The following is an 18812-nucleotide window of genomic DNA, read 5'->3' as shown; positions in this document are numbered from 1 at the left end:
TCAGCCTGCATTGAGCCCTGCACAGCATCTATCCACCTGCCCTGAGGCCTGCATTGCACCCTGGAGCCTTTCAGCCTGCATTGAGCCCTGCACAGCATCTATCCACCTGCCCTGAGACCTGCACTGCACCCTGGAGCCTGTCCAACCTTCATTAAGCACTACTGTTTGCCCAACGTACTGTTTTCTGCCTTGAATGTTACTTTGAGCCTGCTGTGCCTCTCTTCCCAAGTGGATTGAGCGTGGATCTCTTCCTACAATGTTGCTAATAACTGTATTGTGTTTTATATCCTTGTGTGGGACTGCTGGGAGCCCCCATGGGACTGGAAACCCTCCTCCTCCTGCTAACCCCTCTCAGTTTGTATTCTTTTGGGGAGGGCGCACAGCTATCTATGACAATTTAACCTTCCCCCACAGTGACTGTTGCAGAATTACTTTTACAACTTCACCTCAGCTGAGGGTTATGGTAACTGTGGACATATCTAAGTGGTTGCTTACAGATGAGGTGTCTCTCCATTCCTACTGCCTCCTTACATTTCTCTATTCCTTCCTACATCCTCTCTTACCATTGTTTTTGCAAACATAAATTCTAAAAAGGACACGCCTTGCAACCAAAATGTTACAAGACAAAGATGTTTGTTGTTTATTTTGTTACTGATTTCAGAAATGTACAACCAAATCCTGGCCCCAGCACTGCAATCTGTAATACTCCAGCTGATTTTAAAAGCACGGCTGGGCTGGGTATTATTCATCTGAATATTCGCAGTGTACTCCCCAAGATTGATACGTATCTGGGCCAACTCAACTAATGCCGATGTCATTGTCTTATGTGAAACATGGCTTAGTAAATCCATTTAGGATAAAGCGATTTCTATAGATGGTTATAATGTTTATAGAACGGACCGCCCAAAAAGGGGGGGAGGCGTTGCCATTTTTTTGTTAAAACCAAATTCCCTGTAAGTGTCCTGCTATCTAAATCAATTAGTAAGCAGTTTGAGTTCCTGGCTCTAAATCTCGAAGTGTCTAAAGGGTTCTGTATCACTGTTGTCGGGTGCTATAGACCTCTGTCAGCTGTTGCTGAGGCACTCCCCTCTTTGACACAGTTGCTGGCACAACTGCAGTATAGTGAAATTATATTGACCGGCGACTTAAACTGGGACTGGCTGACATCAACCTCTGATGCTTTTAAGGATTTATGTGTTTCACTTAATTTTACGCAGATTATTGGGAGCCCTATACTCATCCCAATCTCAAATTTCCTGATAAATCATCCTTAATTGATTTGTTCCTAACAAATGCCCCACATTGGTACTCCATGACAGGTGTTTTTGCAAATGATGTAAGTGATCACTGCATGATTGCTGCAGTCAGAAACACCAAGGTTGTCAAGACGAGGCTCCGTCTCATGGTCAAACGTAACATGAGGGGGGCCTTTGTTGAACAAGTTTTTTTTCATAACTTGTTTATTATGATTGGGAAGGAATTGTTTTAATGAATGATGTGGAGGGTGCATGGAAGTTCTTTTATGATGCATGGTTTTTCTTATCTTGTGGATAAGCATGCTCCTATTAGGACGTATAAAGTAAAGGGGAGGGACAATCCTTGGTTTACACCTGAATTGTCCAATCTACTACATGAACGAAACTTAGCTTGGGCTAAGGCTAGGAAGACAGGGACAGAGGCCGATTGGCTAATTTTTAGACAACTGCGAAACCGATTTACTTCTTTTATTAAAAGGGCCAAGTCTGAATTGTATGTGTCCGCGACAACCGAAAACTTAAATGATCCTAGGAAATTCCGTAAAGTTATTAAATCTATTTCTGCCACTGAAACCCATAGCGAACTTCCTCCCTGTATTGTTTATGATGACACCACCATCTCTGATAGGGCTACTATGCTTGAGTGTTTTAATAAGCATTTTATTGCCTCTGGTTGATCTGTTCGCCAAGTCTTCTGCCTCTCCTGTATTGCCCTCTACTGCCTCCACTGTCTTGCCTTCTGCTCTGAATGATGGTCACATTTCTGTTGGTCAGCCTTTTTGTTTTACTCCATTCTCAGTTGAAGAGGTCCACAGAGCCCTTCTTTTGCTGGACCACACTAAACCTGTAGGCCCAGACAATTTGGAGCCTTCTTTTCTAAAATTAGCTGCTGATTGTATTGCCAAACCCCTCAAATGTATTTTTAACCTCACTCTTACAGGTAATTGTATCCCCAACATCTGGAAATCTGCCTATGTCCTCCCCCTACTAAAAGGGGGGGACCCTACCTCCCTTAATAACTATAGGGCCATTTCAAATTTGTGCGTCTTGTCAAAGGTCCTTGAAAGATTAGTCAATGACCAGTTAAAGGATTTCCTGCACACTACAAATACTCTTTCCTCATATCAATCTGGCTTTAGGAAAAAACACAGCACTATTACAGCCTCCCTAAAAGTAACAAATGATATAATAGAGTCACTGGATCAGAAAAAATACTGTGCAGCACTTTTTGTTGATCTTTCCAAGGCCTTTGACACAGTACCCTGTCATATTGAGAAAACGATTGCTTAATATTGGATTGTCTGAGCAAGCAGCTGGCTGGTTTGTGAATTACCTGTCTGACAGGTCTCAGTGTGTACGCTTTGAAGGCAGCTCATCCAGCATTTTAAATTAATCATCTGGCGTACCCCAGGGCTCGGTCCTGGGTCCAATTTTGTTCACCATTTATGTGGATGAGCTGGGCCGTAATGTTCCCAATGCTAAGTTCCATTTTTATGCAGATGACACTGTAATCTATTGCTGTGGATCCACTCTCACTCATGCCCTTGGCTATTTGCAGACTGCTTTTAATGTGGTTGAGTCTCAACTAATTGATTTAAAGCGTGTCCTAAATGCAGCAAAAACAAAATTTATGTTGTTTTCAAATGGCAGAAAGACCACAGATCCTCCTCCCAACATGTTGTCTCTGCAGGGCACGCAGATCGAATTAGTGTCATCTTATAAGTATTTGGGCATTTTAATTAATTTAACTGATCATTCGTTTATCTTTCAGACTCCATATTGAAAGTCTTGTGAAAAAGTTGAAACTGAAGCTGGGTTTCTGCTTTCGAAACAGGTCATGCTTTTCTTTCGTTGCCAGGAAGAAATTGGTTGCAGCCACCTTTCTCCCTGTGCTTGACTATGGTGATCTGTTGTATATGCATGCTCCTGTCTATTGTCTCCAGTCTCTGGACACTGTGTATCATGGTGCTCTGAGGTTTGTCACGCGCTGTAAAGCACTCACTCACCACTGCACCCTATATGCCAGGGTTGAGTGGCTCTCTCTGGCTGCACGTAGGCTCACCCATTGGTACATGTTTATCTATAAATCCATCCTTGGATTAATTCCATCGTACCTCTGTGGCTATATTTCTAGAGCCCACAGTATTTAGGGGATCATGTCTATGTTCCCCGGGTTCTATGTTCCCCGGGTTCTATATTCCCCGTTTTTCACTAACCCTAAACCTAACCTCCCCCAGACCCTAACCCAAAACCTAACCTCTCCCACCCCCCACGCCTAAACCTAACCTCCCCCAGACCCTAACCCAAAACCTAACCTCTCCCAGGGAACATAGCGGGGAACATAGGACCCTATTTGGGAAAAGCGGGGAACATAGGACCCGGGGAACATAGGACCCGGGGAACATAGGGATGACCCCGTATTTAGCGCTTACGCTCAACCGATTACTACCAGCTAAATGTCCCCAAAATTCGCACGGATCTTGGCAAACATGCTTTCATGTATTCTGCCCCTACAGCTTGGAACTCACTTCAGAGCAACCTCAAACTGAAGGAACTTGTTCCACTTGGAACTTTCAAAAATCTAATGAAGGTCATAGAAGTAGATATTTTCGTTTTTTTTTTTTACGTTGTAACTGCTTTTGCCTGTTATATTGCATGTTTGTGCATTGGTATTTGTCTGTTTTAATGTTGTAACTTTATTTATTTTATGCTGCTATCTTGGCCAGGCTTCCCTTGGAAAAGAGGTCTTTGTATCTCAATGGGACCGACCTGGTTAAATAAAGGTTAAATGAAAAAAAAATCAAAATTATTTTCCTCCTGGATTCCTTTGGTCATTCTGCATCTGCTGATAGAGGCCCCGCCCATTTCCGTCAAACTAGATTTTCCGCCATTTAGAATTTTCTCCAAACGCATTTTTTCGCTATTTCTCCTTCAAATTTTGTCCAATCTTCACCGAACCACATCACACAGCGTGTGTGGACTGTCCTACTGTCCTATCTTGCAGTTTTTTGAAAGACCCCACCGTTGCGATAGAATTGACTTCTGAACTTTTGTGGGTGTGGCCTAGTTCACAAAAATCGTCCTAACTCCGGAACGCATTGTCCGTCGCGAATAAACCTTGGTAGAGGTGTGCAGCTATGTAAAAGAGCTGATAAAAAAACAATTGTGTAATTTCGACTATGGGGGCGCTCTTGTCCTGTTACACATGCATGCATGACATTTTGCCGGAAGTATGCTGGAACATAGGGGGAAATAGCAAAATAAGATTCTGAGGCTTGCTACAATTCTATTTAAAAATTTCACCCACAAAACCCACAAAAATACAAAAAAATACTGTCCGTTTTACAAATTCTCATCAAAAATGATTATTTTCCAGCACTTTATGGTGAATATTACTTCCTCATTTGTATTAAAAAAAACTGCCTAATTTCATAAGCTTCAATTTGAGCCCAAGATAAACATCCTACCTAAAAAATGACACTTGCTGTAGCCGAAAAACCGTACTATACCTCAAATCAGAGAAAACAGCATTTTCAGTCACTGGTCGTCCAGGTGATGTGAAAATGATGTTCACTTTTTCATAAAAGCATGAAACTTGGTGTACTTGTACAGTTTGGGGCTCTGAACATTTTCAGAAAGGGAGCCATGTGGCTAATGCCTTGTGGTGGCCAAGGCAGCCATTTTACTTTCCGCCCTAACCAAATTATGCATTTTGCATCACACATGATCAGTGTTGGGCACGTTACTTTAAAAAAGTAACATATTACATATTACTCGTGACTATTTTCAAAAGTAATATTATTACTTTACTTATTACTCCATGCCAAAAGTAATTCGTTACATACTTGTTATATTACTTTTCCGTTACATTCCACACAAATGGCAATAGGCCTTTTTCACTGCAGCGATTTTGTGTCTAAAAGGCAGGAGGTAACACAGGTGCACCAAGATGTTAATTAGGGCTTCCAACTTCCAGTCCATTTAGGTGTTCCAGTGCCGGAGCCCTAATTAGTTAGTTGGTTGCACCTGTGTATACTCTGTCTTCTAGACACAAATGGCCGTTGTGAAAAAGGCCCATAGCGTTTTTCTCATCAAAATGCAGACTTTGCCTGCAAATGTGTGAACTAGGTCTATTATGTGCCGTTCCATTTAAACTAATCACTTTGCCAGAGCACAGCTTCCTACAGAGATGCTTGATGAAGAGCACACCCTGCTCAAAGTGATGACAAGATTTTAAACAGCTTCTGTTTTATAGAATGCAATATAATGCACTGCCAATGCAAACTCAATACGTATAGGCTACATCTTTGCGTAACAAGTTTGTGTCACAAATAACCTTGTGACCGGCACTTTTCCTGAGTCCCTGAAAACTGCAGTTATTAAACCCCTACTAAAAAAGCGTAGCCTTGATGCATCGGTAATCAGTAACTACAGACCAATATCTAATCTCCCCTTTATAGCCAAAATAATTGAAAAGGTTGTTTACCTACAACTCAATAGATTCCTAACCTCAAATGATCTCCTAGATAAACTCCAATCAGGCTTTCGCCCCCATCACAGCACTGAAACCGCGCTTACTAAAGTCATAAATGACATCAGAATGAACACAGACTCAGGCAAAAATTCGATTCTAGTGCTACTGGATCTTAGCGCTGCATTTGACACTATTGACCACTCAATTTTATTGGACAGACTGGAAAACTGGGTTGGGCTATCGGGTACGGTCCTCCAGTGGTTCAAGTCCTATCTTCAAGACAGGAAGTACTCTGTCTCCATTGGCAATTACACATCTGACCTAACTAGGATGACTTGTGGGGTGCCTCAAGGATCCATTATGGGGCCCGTTCTCTTCAACCTTTATATGCTCCCTCTAGGCCTAATTATGCAAAAAAACAAAGTAGCCTATCATAACTATGCAGACGACACTCAGCTGTATATAACTCTTTCCTCAGCTGACTATGCCCCCATAGAATCATTGTGCCAGTGCATTGATCAAATAAATAACTGGATGTGCCAGAATTTCCTACAGCTAAACAAAGACAAAACTGAGGTGATCATGTTTGGCCCCAAAGAACAAAGGCTTAAAATCACTGTACGCCTTGAGTCTCTATCCCTGAAGCCTAAGGATCAAGTCAAAAATCTTGGAGTTATTATTGATTCCGATCTCAATTTTAACTCCCACATTAAGTCAATTAGAAAATCTGCTTTTTATCATCTTAAAAATATAGCAAGAATTAGGGGATACATGTCCAGACAGGATCTAGAAAAACTAATTCACGCCTTCATTTATAGTAGGTTAGACTACTGCAATAGCCTTTTTTCTGGTCTCTCCAAAAAAGAACTTAGGCAACTTCAACTTATTCAGAATGCTGCTGCTAGAGTTCTAACGAAGACTAAGAAAGCTGATCATATCACTCCAGTTCTTAAGTCCTTACACTGGTTGCCAGTGTGTCAGAGAATAGATTTTAAAATACTGTTATTAGTCTATAAATCACTTAACGGCCTAGGCCCAAAATACATAGCTGAATTGCTCCCACGCTACGAACCGTCTAGAACTCTTAGGTCAACAGGGTCCAGCTTATTAACTGTCCCTAGGATCAAATCAAATCACGGGAAGGCTGCATTTACCCACTATGCTTCTGCTAGCTGGAACAAATTGCCTGAAGACCTCAGATCTGCCCCAACCTTACTTACTTTAAAAAATAGACTAAAGACTTTTATGTTTACCGTCGCTTTTAACTGCTGACAGCTACTATGCAAACCCAATGAGTCCTCTATAAGTTTGAGCTCTTTCTGCAACTGCTGCGCCTGTTGCTTATTGCACTTTTTATACTCTTTTTTTTTTAGTTTTGTTGTGATGCTTTTAAATCTTTTATTTTCCTGTTAACCATTTTATGTGCTTAATGAAGTTGCTTAATGCACTTTTTTTACTATTTTTTTTGTGATGCTTTTAAATGTCCATTTTACTTTCTTCTTTTCTTTTATTTTCCTGTTAACCATTTTATGTGAAGCACTTTGAATTGCCTCTGTGTATGAAATGTGCTATACAAATAAACTTGGCTTGACTTGACTTGACAAATAACGTTAGCTCTGCAACATTAACATTAACCTGATAATAATAACAGCAATGTTTGATCTCCACCAGCTTGTGAGTTTTTACGTTATCTCTGTATTTTAACAGTTTTCCGGTTTGTGTTGTGCTAACGTCTGGTAACGTTAACGTTAGGAAGTTTGAGCTCGTGTTTTTCACAGTGGAAAGAGTGTTAGTAGCCTACCTGTCCTGGACACCGTTTACATTTGACTTTGATGTTCGTGTCACCTTTCTTCCCGACAAAAACAAAGTCATGGGAATATATCCAGCCACGGATTTTCCTCCTTGGCTCAGCAGGGCAGAGAGGGAGGTGTGCTGCCTGTTGGTGCTCTGAATGTGCTCTGCGGTGACGTCACCTTGTTTTGGGAGCGTTAAAAGCCATGCTGCTTGTGATCAGTGAATGCCACTGCGTGTCGTTTTGCAGCGCAGCGGCATCACAGAATGGACTCAACAAAAGTAACGATGTAACAAGTTGTTTTATCTTGAAGTAGGCTAACAGTAATATTATTACTTATATTCTATTAGTAATTCGTTACACTACTCGTTACTTGGAAAAGTAATATTATTACAGTAACACGTTACTAGTAACTCGTTACTTCCCAACACTGCACATGATAATACAGAAAAGGTGATGTCTACCCCTATGTTTTGATGGTCAAGGTTTACAATGAAACTATATATAACATCATAAACTATTCAGGAAAATAGTTAATGGTGAATTCAATGACATTGTGGGAAATGACAGTATCTGAGAATAGTCTATATATTTTTCCTGTAGCACAGCACAGTCTTCCGCCCATAGCCGGAAAACTCGGAGCAAGGTTTTTCAATCCTGTTTTCAATGACAGGCAATCCTGTCATCTGCTCACTAATTATGTGTGTCAATTAGGTTCTTCTCACCATTCAATCTAAGAGTACAACTTGAAGTGTGAATGTTGCATTTTGGCACAATTGCATCATCGCGTCCGACACCTGACATCGGCAACATGTTTTTTGATAGCCTATTGGAGATTTCTCTCTTATTTTTATTAGATTGATATTATCATTCAGTTTTGAGGATAAAGCAGCATCTCCCTACAAGCAGTGGCGTTGTTAGGCCTGGCCTTTCGGGGCTAAAGCCCCGGATCTTTTATGAAAAGCCCCGGATCTCAAATATGACTTATTTTTCATATTCAAATTTTTTTGACAAAAATTTAAATAGCTGGGCCCTCTCTATTAATCTCTCATTCATGCTATGAAGCCCTACAAAATAATAATGTATTGGTGATCAGAAATTTTGAAAATACGGTTAGGTCTAGAGGAAGTCACACACACACACACACACACACACACACACACACACACACACACACACACACACACACACACACGCTTTCGGCAAATGTCATATTTGGTGACGTTCAGATGTGGAGACTTTCTCTGGTTGTACAGAGCCTAGAAGAAACGCGTCACTGCCTCTATAATCTGCAAATCAGTAGCCCCCTCCTCTCCATTGAAGTGAAGCAAGCAAGTTAGCTCACAAGCCAGACAGTCGTTGCGTAGTGATGGGAATTACGGCTCTTTGAAGGGAGCCGGATCTTATGGCTCCGTTCCTTTCCGAGAGCCGTTCAAAATAGCGGATCCTCGTTCTTTTTTTTTCTTCTTCTTTTTTTTAGGGGGCGTGCACTACTGTTTATCTGCGAAATCACTAGGATAATGATATGGTATGATTTGGATCAGATTTGATCTTAGAGCCACCACTATTTAATTTTGGTGAACTGCAGCAGCACTAAATTACTCATATTCCAGACCTCATGTCAATGATCTGCATTGTAAACATAACACAAGGTGACGCCATATCATCTGCTTAGTCAGTGAATTTACTTCTTCTATAAAATGTGTTGTGTAAATAAAGTTGGTTTTCCTTGAATGCAATTAATGCAACACTTCGCTGCCCAGAAAGTCTGCAGATAGCCCGTTTTGATATTAAGCTGAGTCCGCCCACCCAGGGCACCCAGTTACAGCATGCGCCCGTTACGACTCGAGTGCACCTATCCTCCCTGCACAGTGGACTAGCAGAGGGAGGGAGGGAGGTCTACACTGTGTGTGTGGTGGGGAGCGGCAGGCAGTGACATTTGGGCACAACATTAAAACGAACGGCTCTCAAGTAGGACTCGGTTCCCTTCGTTCATAGCAAAGAGCCGTTCAATAGATTCGGGTCGTTCGCGAACGTCACATCACTATTGCATTGAGCCAACACGACTCTCCACAACACGAGTCTCAGCAGGTGGTGTGTGCGGAGACTGAAATCTCTGCAAACACTGGGATACTGCAACGGCTCGGCTGCACGCGGTTACAGACGGCATGGATGTGCAAATAAGTCAATTAAGTTCAAGTTATCCGGGTCTTCTAGTAAATTCGGCGTGCAAATGGTCCACCAAGCAGCGCTATTTTTTCGTATTATATTGTTTCATGCTGCATAGCCTGCCATGTTGCTAATAAAAACGGCAACCTAAACTCCGACATTTTTAAACTGAATTTGGCCCGTACATCCGCGGATGACAGCCAGAGATGGGCAAACATACATCAAAAAGTATTTTGATACAAATTACAAATACTTGCTCAAAAATGTATCAAAATGCAAATACAAAATACTGGTCTGAAAAATGTATTTGAAATATAAATTCATATTTTCTATTTTGAAAATACATAAAAATAAATGTTTGTAAAAACTGATAAAGAGCTGCAACGATTAGTCAATTCATCGATTAATTGCCAAACATTAAAGGTCCCAATTCGTGCAGCTGTAACCTCTTAAAAACGTGTGTCTCTGGTCCATAAAACATGATTCTGGATTAATTAGTTAATTTGTCGAAAATTTGTCGAAAATATAGCAACCCCGTTTGTTCTGACGGAGTTGTCACTTCCTCATCTCGTTGCGTCCCAAGAATGGTTCTGTTTCTATAATATATTCAGAACTAACAGTTCCCATTGGCCACTGAGGGAGAGCCCGCCCCAGGCTCCCAGTGGCCAGTCAGATTAGCATCTGTGGAGGAGCACGCTAGGTTGTCTCCACAACTAACGTTAGCAACGAGCTATCGCTAACTTAACACGTTCACTGCCAATGACGTGTTGATACGTCAAAAAAAATCCAACGGTCGACTGCCAATGATGTGTTGATATGTCAAAAAAAAGAATCGCCCCCCACGTCTCCTATAAAAATATTGGAGCCACCGAACGTGTACAACCCATTCCACCGACCCACTAAGTGGCGACAGTGCTCTCCAGACTAGAAAAAGCCGAGCCAAAACTGCAGGGGAACGCGCGAGGAAACCATTATCATACTGTAAAATGGATTGGCGAAAACGCTTTCGCTTTCGCGCATTATCGCGCTGGGAGCTGGCGGTGGGGGATTGCAAATTTGCATAATAGATTATGCGTGCAACACACTTTGAAACACCGCAGAAAGCCCACAATCGCACGCAGCTTCATTGCAGCTGAGCTCACAACCGAAACGACTCATGCAGACTCGCCCAAAGAGCAGCCGCCAGCAGCCAGGCAGCACAGACAGGCAGAGCCTCGCTTGTGACAAACGCTGCAAAGCCACTAGAGACACACCCACGGAGGGAGGAGTTTGAAGGAGAGGGGGGTTTCCTGCTGCTATGGAGGAAATTACTGTTCAAAACTATTGTTTAGATGTCTGACGTCTTACGCCAAAAATAAATGGTTAAAGTGACTGTTCTATCGAATTTCACAAAAAGCCATTTATCTCAGAATAAATTTTCAGACGCTGAAACCATGCTGTATTCTACTGCTAATGCCTACATAACTACTAACTCTACAAACTAACTCTTTTAGACAGAGAAAGCACACATTCTATTAGTTCTTTTGAGATCATTTGTGTTCACAAAATCTTAGCAGAAAATAATCCTCGGCTCTTGAAAGATGAGCCAGAATCCTCAAAAAAAAACCTTGGCAGAACCTACCTACAGTATTGAAAAAACGGCTGGCAGTGAATGTGTTAACGGTTGCTACGCTAAAGAGGACATCTCAAAATGCCTAGACTTACCGAATGCACCTCCACAGTTGCTGGATCACGTACAGTTGGCGTCGCTCCAGCTAGAAGTGTTAATTTTGTGGCTATAGACAAAATGGTGCAGGTAGCTTGTGTGAGAGAGACCGCGCGCAGTATGCTTGATGACCCGAGTAACATCACATTAACCCGTCTGGGGGAACAGAGTGTAAGGGGCGTGGCTTGAAGGAGACTGCAGGGGGAAGCTGGATAGGGACAAATCCAACTGTGGCAGTTCTGAGGTTGTGACCACTCATTACAGGGAGGGATGACAGCAGTATATATGCATTTACAAGTAAAAACAGCTTTTGCATGGAATGGGACCTTTAAATCCAGACAGTGTATCATTTTGATCTCACAATTCACCAGCCTTTTTCACTTGACACTCTGCTCTTTTGACAGCTCTTTTGTTGAACCAAAATATTCACTTCCCTAAGAAATTGTTTTGGAAACATAAAGTTTGGAAAGTATAAAGTAATATAATTTCTACCTTCTCAAGTCTCACCTATTGTGCAGGGAGAGACAAACCAGTCATATTTAGGTGCTGAGTGATGTTGAGGGTGAAAAGCCCGTGCCAGCTGAGGTTTCAGTTCAGTTCTAGTTGTTTTTCAGTATCAACATGTTGTGGTTGCTTTCCCCCGTTCACTTCCATGTTTCCATCCAAGTTTCCATCTTACGTGCAAGCTGCCCGCAACCTCTCGCTTTGACTCACGCTAACCTTAATCACATTCACTACCGCATTTGCAGTTTAAATGTGTCCTGTTGTATTTTAGTGTCATTCAGTAAGCTTGCCTTAGCATGCAATATTTAATCATATAGATTAGTACTTTATCTCAGGGGGAACGTCCACCAACATGAGGCGTCAGTTTAGACGAAGTGACGTGAAGTCTGACTCAAGACCCACCCTATACTGCCTCTGATTTGTGGTTGAGTTTGTTCTGAGGGTAAGCCAATCAGAGGAGGGGGGGGGGGGGGGGTTTGGGGGGCTTAGAAGTGACATCTTAAATTGCACCCCCCCCCCCCCCCCAGTTTAAACCTGTCAATGTTTACAATTTGGGAATAAAGGGACATAGAATAAAATGTGTATTTTATATACTTAAAATACAAGGTCTGAAAGTATTTTAATACAAATTACATCTTATTTTTCTCAGTTCAGCCAAATACAAATGACAAAATACAAAAAAGGTTTTGAAATACATATTTTAAATACATGTATTTAAATACAGAAATTTTAGATACATGTATTTAAAATACTGCCCATCTCTGATGACAGCGAGCTCATTTTTAAAGCTAGAGTGATGATCTTCATACCATATGAAAGTAGAAGAAATAAGGAATCGATTGGATCGACCGAGCATGTCAACCTAGCATGTCGGGAAGGGGGGTAAATAAATAACGCTTCAAAGTTGATGAATTTGGCATAATTTCCCCGTCCATGCAATGGAATGTAGGCTACTGTAACTAAACGAGTATGTTGGTAGAGTTGAGTTGATGACAGTAGCTGATAGTCACTCCCCCTGTCTTTACAACAGCTAATGTCAACAGTAGCTACAGTACTGGAGTGGTTTTGATTGATTTATTCATCAAACCTTTTACTGACAAACTAACTGTAAATAGCTTACTTTATTTTGAGATGCATTGCATTGCTCAGCCAGAAATTATTCCCACTTCAACTCTGTTTCTCCTGGGCCTAAAATGTACCATTTTATTTTTCCTCAATCTGCATTGAATATGTGCAAAAGTGCACCAGCTTCTCGCAACTGTTGTAGCCTAAGCCAGTGGTTTTCAAAGTGGGTCCCCAGCAAAAAGGGGGGATAATCTATTTTAACGTAACACAATCTAATCTAGTGTAGAAGTGAGTGACTACTGAGCTAATAATAACCATAACAGCACAAATAATTGACAGAAATCTCGAAATAAATATACAGTAGGCCTAGGCTATTTACTCTAAAGAGTAAATGAACAATTATTGATGGTTAAAACTGAATAATGACATCACAACAGTCTAATCCTAATGCTAAATCTGTCTTCCAACTGCAAAAAACAAAAAAACAAAACGCCCACATTTTTTGGGGCCAAGGCAGAGTCCTCCCTTGTGTTCGAGCTCAGGAGCTGCCACTGCTGTAGCTTCTTCACAATAAAAATTGTCTGGGTGTTTTGTCAATGAATTCGCCTTATATGAATCAACAGTCACCAGGAAATGTTTCAATCAACATGCCTCCGGACTGAAAGCGATCAGGATTAAACGCTAGTAAAAAAAGAGGGAAACTAAACTAAAGCAGCCTACAGTCTTTTAAAATGTATTTTCCTGGTTCACTTTTGAAGGGGAGGAGAAGGCAGGTGAAGTGACACTCACCACCACCTCCGACGTAGGCTACTCAGCTGCTGCAGCTGCACTGTCACGACGTGACGCTGCGCCTGGATCCTGTCTGTGAGAAGCGGCTCGTCCAGCCTGCAGCATTCTGCACCATCGGCTAATAATAGACAACGGTTCGCGCAAACAGATGTGGGATTCCCGCAATCCCGCGCCCAATTTCAGGCACTGATTGTGCAGAAAAGGAGGGGCGCCCACCCACCAGTGACTTTTGTTTGTTTGTTGTTGTTTTGTGAGGGCTACAGAGCGCCCTAGCCGAACTGGGCCCCAGGCAGGCAATGAATAAGAAAATAAAACGGCAAACAAAACAAAAGATGGAGGTACCGAAGAAACTTTTTAAATAAGTTCTTGTAGAAACATCGCACATTCACATTTTCTGTGAGACTGTGTTGCAACATCACATATTTTAAGCCAATACAGAAGCTTTACTTTTCAAACAAATGGCCAGTTGATGGAATAGTTATAACGCTAGTTGTCTGTCTGCTGTTATCGATAATGGAGGATCAAGTACAACAGTTAAAGCATCTCTGCTGCCTGTGCTGGGAAAGACATGGACAATGATCATAAGATTTCACATGGCGAGTAGGCTACTCCATTGTCTTTTCTCTTCCAGAAACTTTTCTCGGCAGTGACTACTAGAGAAATGTGCTAACGCTACTATACAACTTGTGTTGTTGTTCTTTTTATCAGGCTCTAGCTAACGTAACCTCGCCGCATCAAGCTAACGGCAACAAAGATGTTTTTTAGCTCACTTATTTCAGGTATTGTTTCCTGTTTCCTTGGATTATGCCCCCATGACAAAAAGCAGAGTAAAGGGTGCCCAGACTAGTCTATGGGTGCTCAACGTTTTTACACTTCAGATCAACTTTTACATTTTTCAACAGCACAAGATCTACCTGTCTAAACCCCACCCCCACTGTAACAGTAAACCTGATCATTTGACTTACTTTGTACACACGTCACACACCAAAACATAATTACAAAAAAAAAAACATAAACTCGTATTCCATAGTTAAGGGTGGGTAGAGCTGACCATAAATGAAATGCTGTTTATAATTTCAATGATAAGCAATAATCAATTAGCAATAAACAGTATTTGTTAGTGTATATTTAAATTGTCCGTTTGCAATAAACATGCACAGACTGACTGGTTGAATGTGAGACATTGACACTACAAAGTTACACTCATCCCAAAATTATTGGGATCTACCGGTGACCACCTGCTGGTTTAGTCACATTTCCTTCATTTGACACTAGGCTGGAGACAAGCTTGAGGAGGGTTGGACTTGTGTCTTGAACCACCTTGTCATGTCGGAAGCTGCCAAGGTCAAATTCACGGGGCAAGGAAATATTCAATGTTGCAATGTATTAAGCATAACCTCAAAATCAACTTAAAATTAATCAAACCCAGCCTACTGGGAGTTGAAATATGGCCACTTCTGGTTTAAACATCCATTTCAAATCTTTTGAAAATGTCAGAAATTCATTCAGCATCCCCAATAACCCCCAAAACGACTCCAATATTGTCCAAATTGGCCAATCATTTGCTGAAATATTGTCTATATATGTTAATGCTAATGATGCTAATTATGCAAATTGCCCAACATCTTTAAGTTAGCATCCAACAGTTTCTCAATGCTGGAGACCCATACTGTACATTTCTAACATAAACGTTTGGGCTACTCAACATTTCCGGGTTCACAATAGGGCTCTCCATAGGCTGGCAAATAGACTATTCTCAGATACTGTGATTTCCTTCCCACAATGTCATTGAAATCACCATTAACTATTTACCTGAATAGTTTATGTTATATATAGTTTCATTGTAATCCTTGACCATCAAAACATGAGTAGACATCACTTTTTCTGTATTATCATGTGGGTTTGGTTAGGGCGGAAAGTAAAATGGCTGCCATGGCCACAAGGCATTAGCCACATGGCTCCCTTTCTGAAAATGTTCAGAGCCCCAAACTGTACAAGTACACCAAGTTTCATACTTTTATGAAAAAGTAAACATCATTTTCACATCACCTGGACGACCAGTGACTGAAAATGATGTTTTCTCTGATTTGAGGTATAGTGAGGATTCTCGGCTACAGGAAGTGTCATTTCTGAGGTAGGAAGTTCATCTTGGGCTCAAATTGAAGCTTATGAACTAAATACAAATTAATATAAAAAAGTGATATTTACCATAAGGTGCAGGAGAATAATCATTTTTGAGGAGAATTTGTAAAACGGATTTTTGTGGGTTTTGTGGGTGACATTTTAAAATAGAATTGTAGCAAGCTCCAGAATCTTATTTTGCTATGTCCCCCTATGTTCCAGCATACTTCCTGCAAAATTTCATGTATACATGACTATTTATGTCACTGCAGTACCTTATTATTAGCATTTACATAATTTCTGTCCCTATAGGTTTTTCTTTGGCCCCTGAGACCAAACGGCTCTGAGTTGAACGTGGCCCCTATGCTTTTGAGATGGCCCAAGGTACAAGATAACAAGAAGTCATAGTGAAAAAAAGCTAGCAGAAAACATCCTGAGGGGTATGGCTGGCTCCCGGCCTTAACACTTTCAGTGCCACGGCCCTTGGGCAAAAGGTTGCTTGCTGTGCCACATAGGCCGCAATGCATTTTAAAACAGTCATATAATTTCTTTAATAATTACTATGTAAACACTGAACATGCACAAATAACGATGAGACTCTCTTCTATCACCTGCAAAAAAAAGTTTATTGATCCCATTTTCCGTTCTTTAGTTATGAGCCGGAGAAGATAGCTTGATCGAACGAAAAACAGAGCTTTTTTTCTACGAGCTGAGATAATGAGCCTTTTGTGAAATTAAACATTTCAAGCACATCACTGACTCTGAAGCTAATTTTCTGATGTAGTCACACCTCAAAAATAATTTCCTTCAATAAAACAGTGAAGGCAAGGGAATTTTGTTTGGAAGAATAATATTTTTAGCTGAAACCAGCAGCGCTGGCGCCTGCATGCGCTGCTGGTTGCAGCTTCTTGCTGATCTTTTGCTGCTGGTGGGCATCGGATATTCTGGCTTGCGTTTGCCAACCCTGTCCTGCTGTCTGGGTCTGTGTTGTGTACTTGGCTCTGCGTGCCCACCTCCCCCCCTCCTCCTCCCCCCCCCCCCCCCCCCGTTGTGGGAGGAGTGTCTCTCTGCTCTGCTGTTTTCTCGTTTTCTCTGCCTGTGCTCAGCACTGAAAAAGTCAGCTAGATCCTGCTTTTTTACAGCCGCGTGTACCAGCTCCCATGCTTCGAGTTGAGAATAATAACAAATCCACGGCTGATCATGTGTTGCAGCGGACACGGAGGCTGTTGCAGCGGACATCGAGGTGCTCAATTGTGATAGCAGATTGGCTGCTGCAGGGGCACAGCTAAACGTTGCTTCAATGAAGCCGCTGCATACGGACGGATGCGATGCGATTTCCTTCCCCCCAATGACTTCTTCTGTGTGTTTCACTCCACGTTCTCTCATCTGGAGAGCGCTGTCGCCACCTAAGGGTTCTGTAAAATAGGTTAGACACATTCAATACCTCTGAATATTGTAAGAGGCGATGTAAGAGGCATAGATCGACACCCCCCCGTCAAAAAAAAAAAATCGAGTTATGACGCCATTTGGCGTCGCTGGCACTGTACGGTAAATTTCTAATGACGCCATATGGCGTCGCTGGCACTGAATGTGTTAATGGCTAATGTTTCCTGGTAGGATCCTTACCTGCCCGATCGAGCCAAACGGCCTTTCTAATGTTGTCTGTAGAGGAGACTGTCCGATGCTGCTTCCTGTTGCTTCATCAGTTCTGGGTGTGAACATTCAGCAGCTGGCAGGGAGGGGTGCACAAGGCGGCAAACTCTTCACTGTCTGCAACCACAAGTCATGTGACAATGTGTATGTTTTTTTTTTTTTGCCTGATGAAGACCCCTGTGAGGGTCGAAAGCTTGCAGTAGCTGTTTAAATTAAATATATTGGAGCTGCTCCAGTGTGTGGGTATTTTTCTATTTTTTCTACACTGTGTATGTGACAGTACTTATTGTCAGTCAGATCATTGGTAATTGATGATGTCATTGGAAATCTGGACACCCAGAGTCTATCAGTCTAACGACTAATACGACTCAGGACTTCCTTTGGTGGAGAGTGCATGTGTTACACACACAGACACACACACACACGCACACACACACACACACACGCACACACACGCACGCACGCACGCACACATGCACGCACACAGAAAGAGAGAGGGAGACATTTTGTGACAGCCTGACCACATCCTGCAGTATTTTCCTGCAGTATTTTAGATAGATCTCTAAGTCAGGCTTCAGGACTCATCACTGCACACTGTACAATCTGGTCGGGTCCTCCCTTGCTATACGCAGGATGCAGCATTGGTATATAAAAAGCCACCTATTTCAGAAGAAAATAGTGAAAACGACATACCCAAACTAAAATGCTTACTGTTGCTCAACCGAATGGGTTACAGACAACTGCCTGACCATTTCTGAAAGGTAAGACTTTGAAGTTTCTGTTCCAAGTGTCAGAATGACTGTGTTACTGACCCTGAGTAACACCAGCTCAAACACAGTGGGTAGAGCTGACCACAAATGAAATGCTGTTTATAATTTCAATGATAAGCAATAATCAATTAGCAATAAACAGTATTTGTTAGTGTATATTTAAATTGACCGTTTGCAATAAACATGCACAGACTGACTGGTTGAATGTGAGACATTGACACTACAAAGTTACACTCATCCCAAAATTATTGGGATCTACCGGTGACCACCTGCTGGTTTAGTCACATTTCCTTCATTTGACACTAGACTGGAGACAAGCTTGAGGAGGGTTGGACTTGTGTCTTGAACCACCATGTCATGTCGGAAGCTGCCAAGGTCAAATTCACGGGGCAAGGAAATATTCAATGTTGCAATGTATTAAGCATAACCTCAAAATCAACTTAAAATTAATCAAACCCAGCCTACTGGGAGTTGAAATATGGCCACTTCTGGTTTAAACATCCATTTCGAATCT

Source organism: Poromitra crassiceps (genome assembly GCF_964638095.1).
Source record: "Poromitra crassiceps genome assembly, chromosome: 20".
Lineage (NCBI taxonomy): Eukaryota > Metazoa > Chordata > Actinopteri > Beryciformes > Melamphaidae > Poromitra > Poromitra crassiceps.
This window is presented reverse-complemented; position numbering follows the sequence as displayed.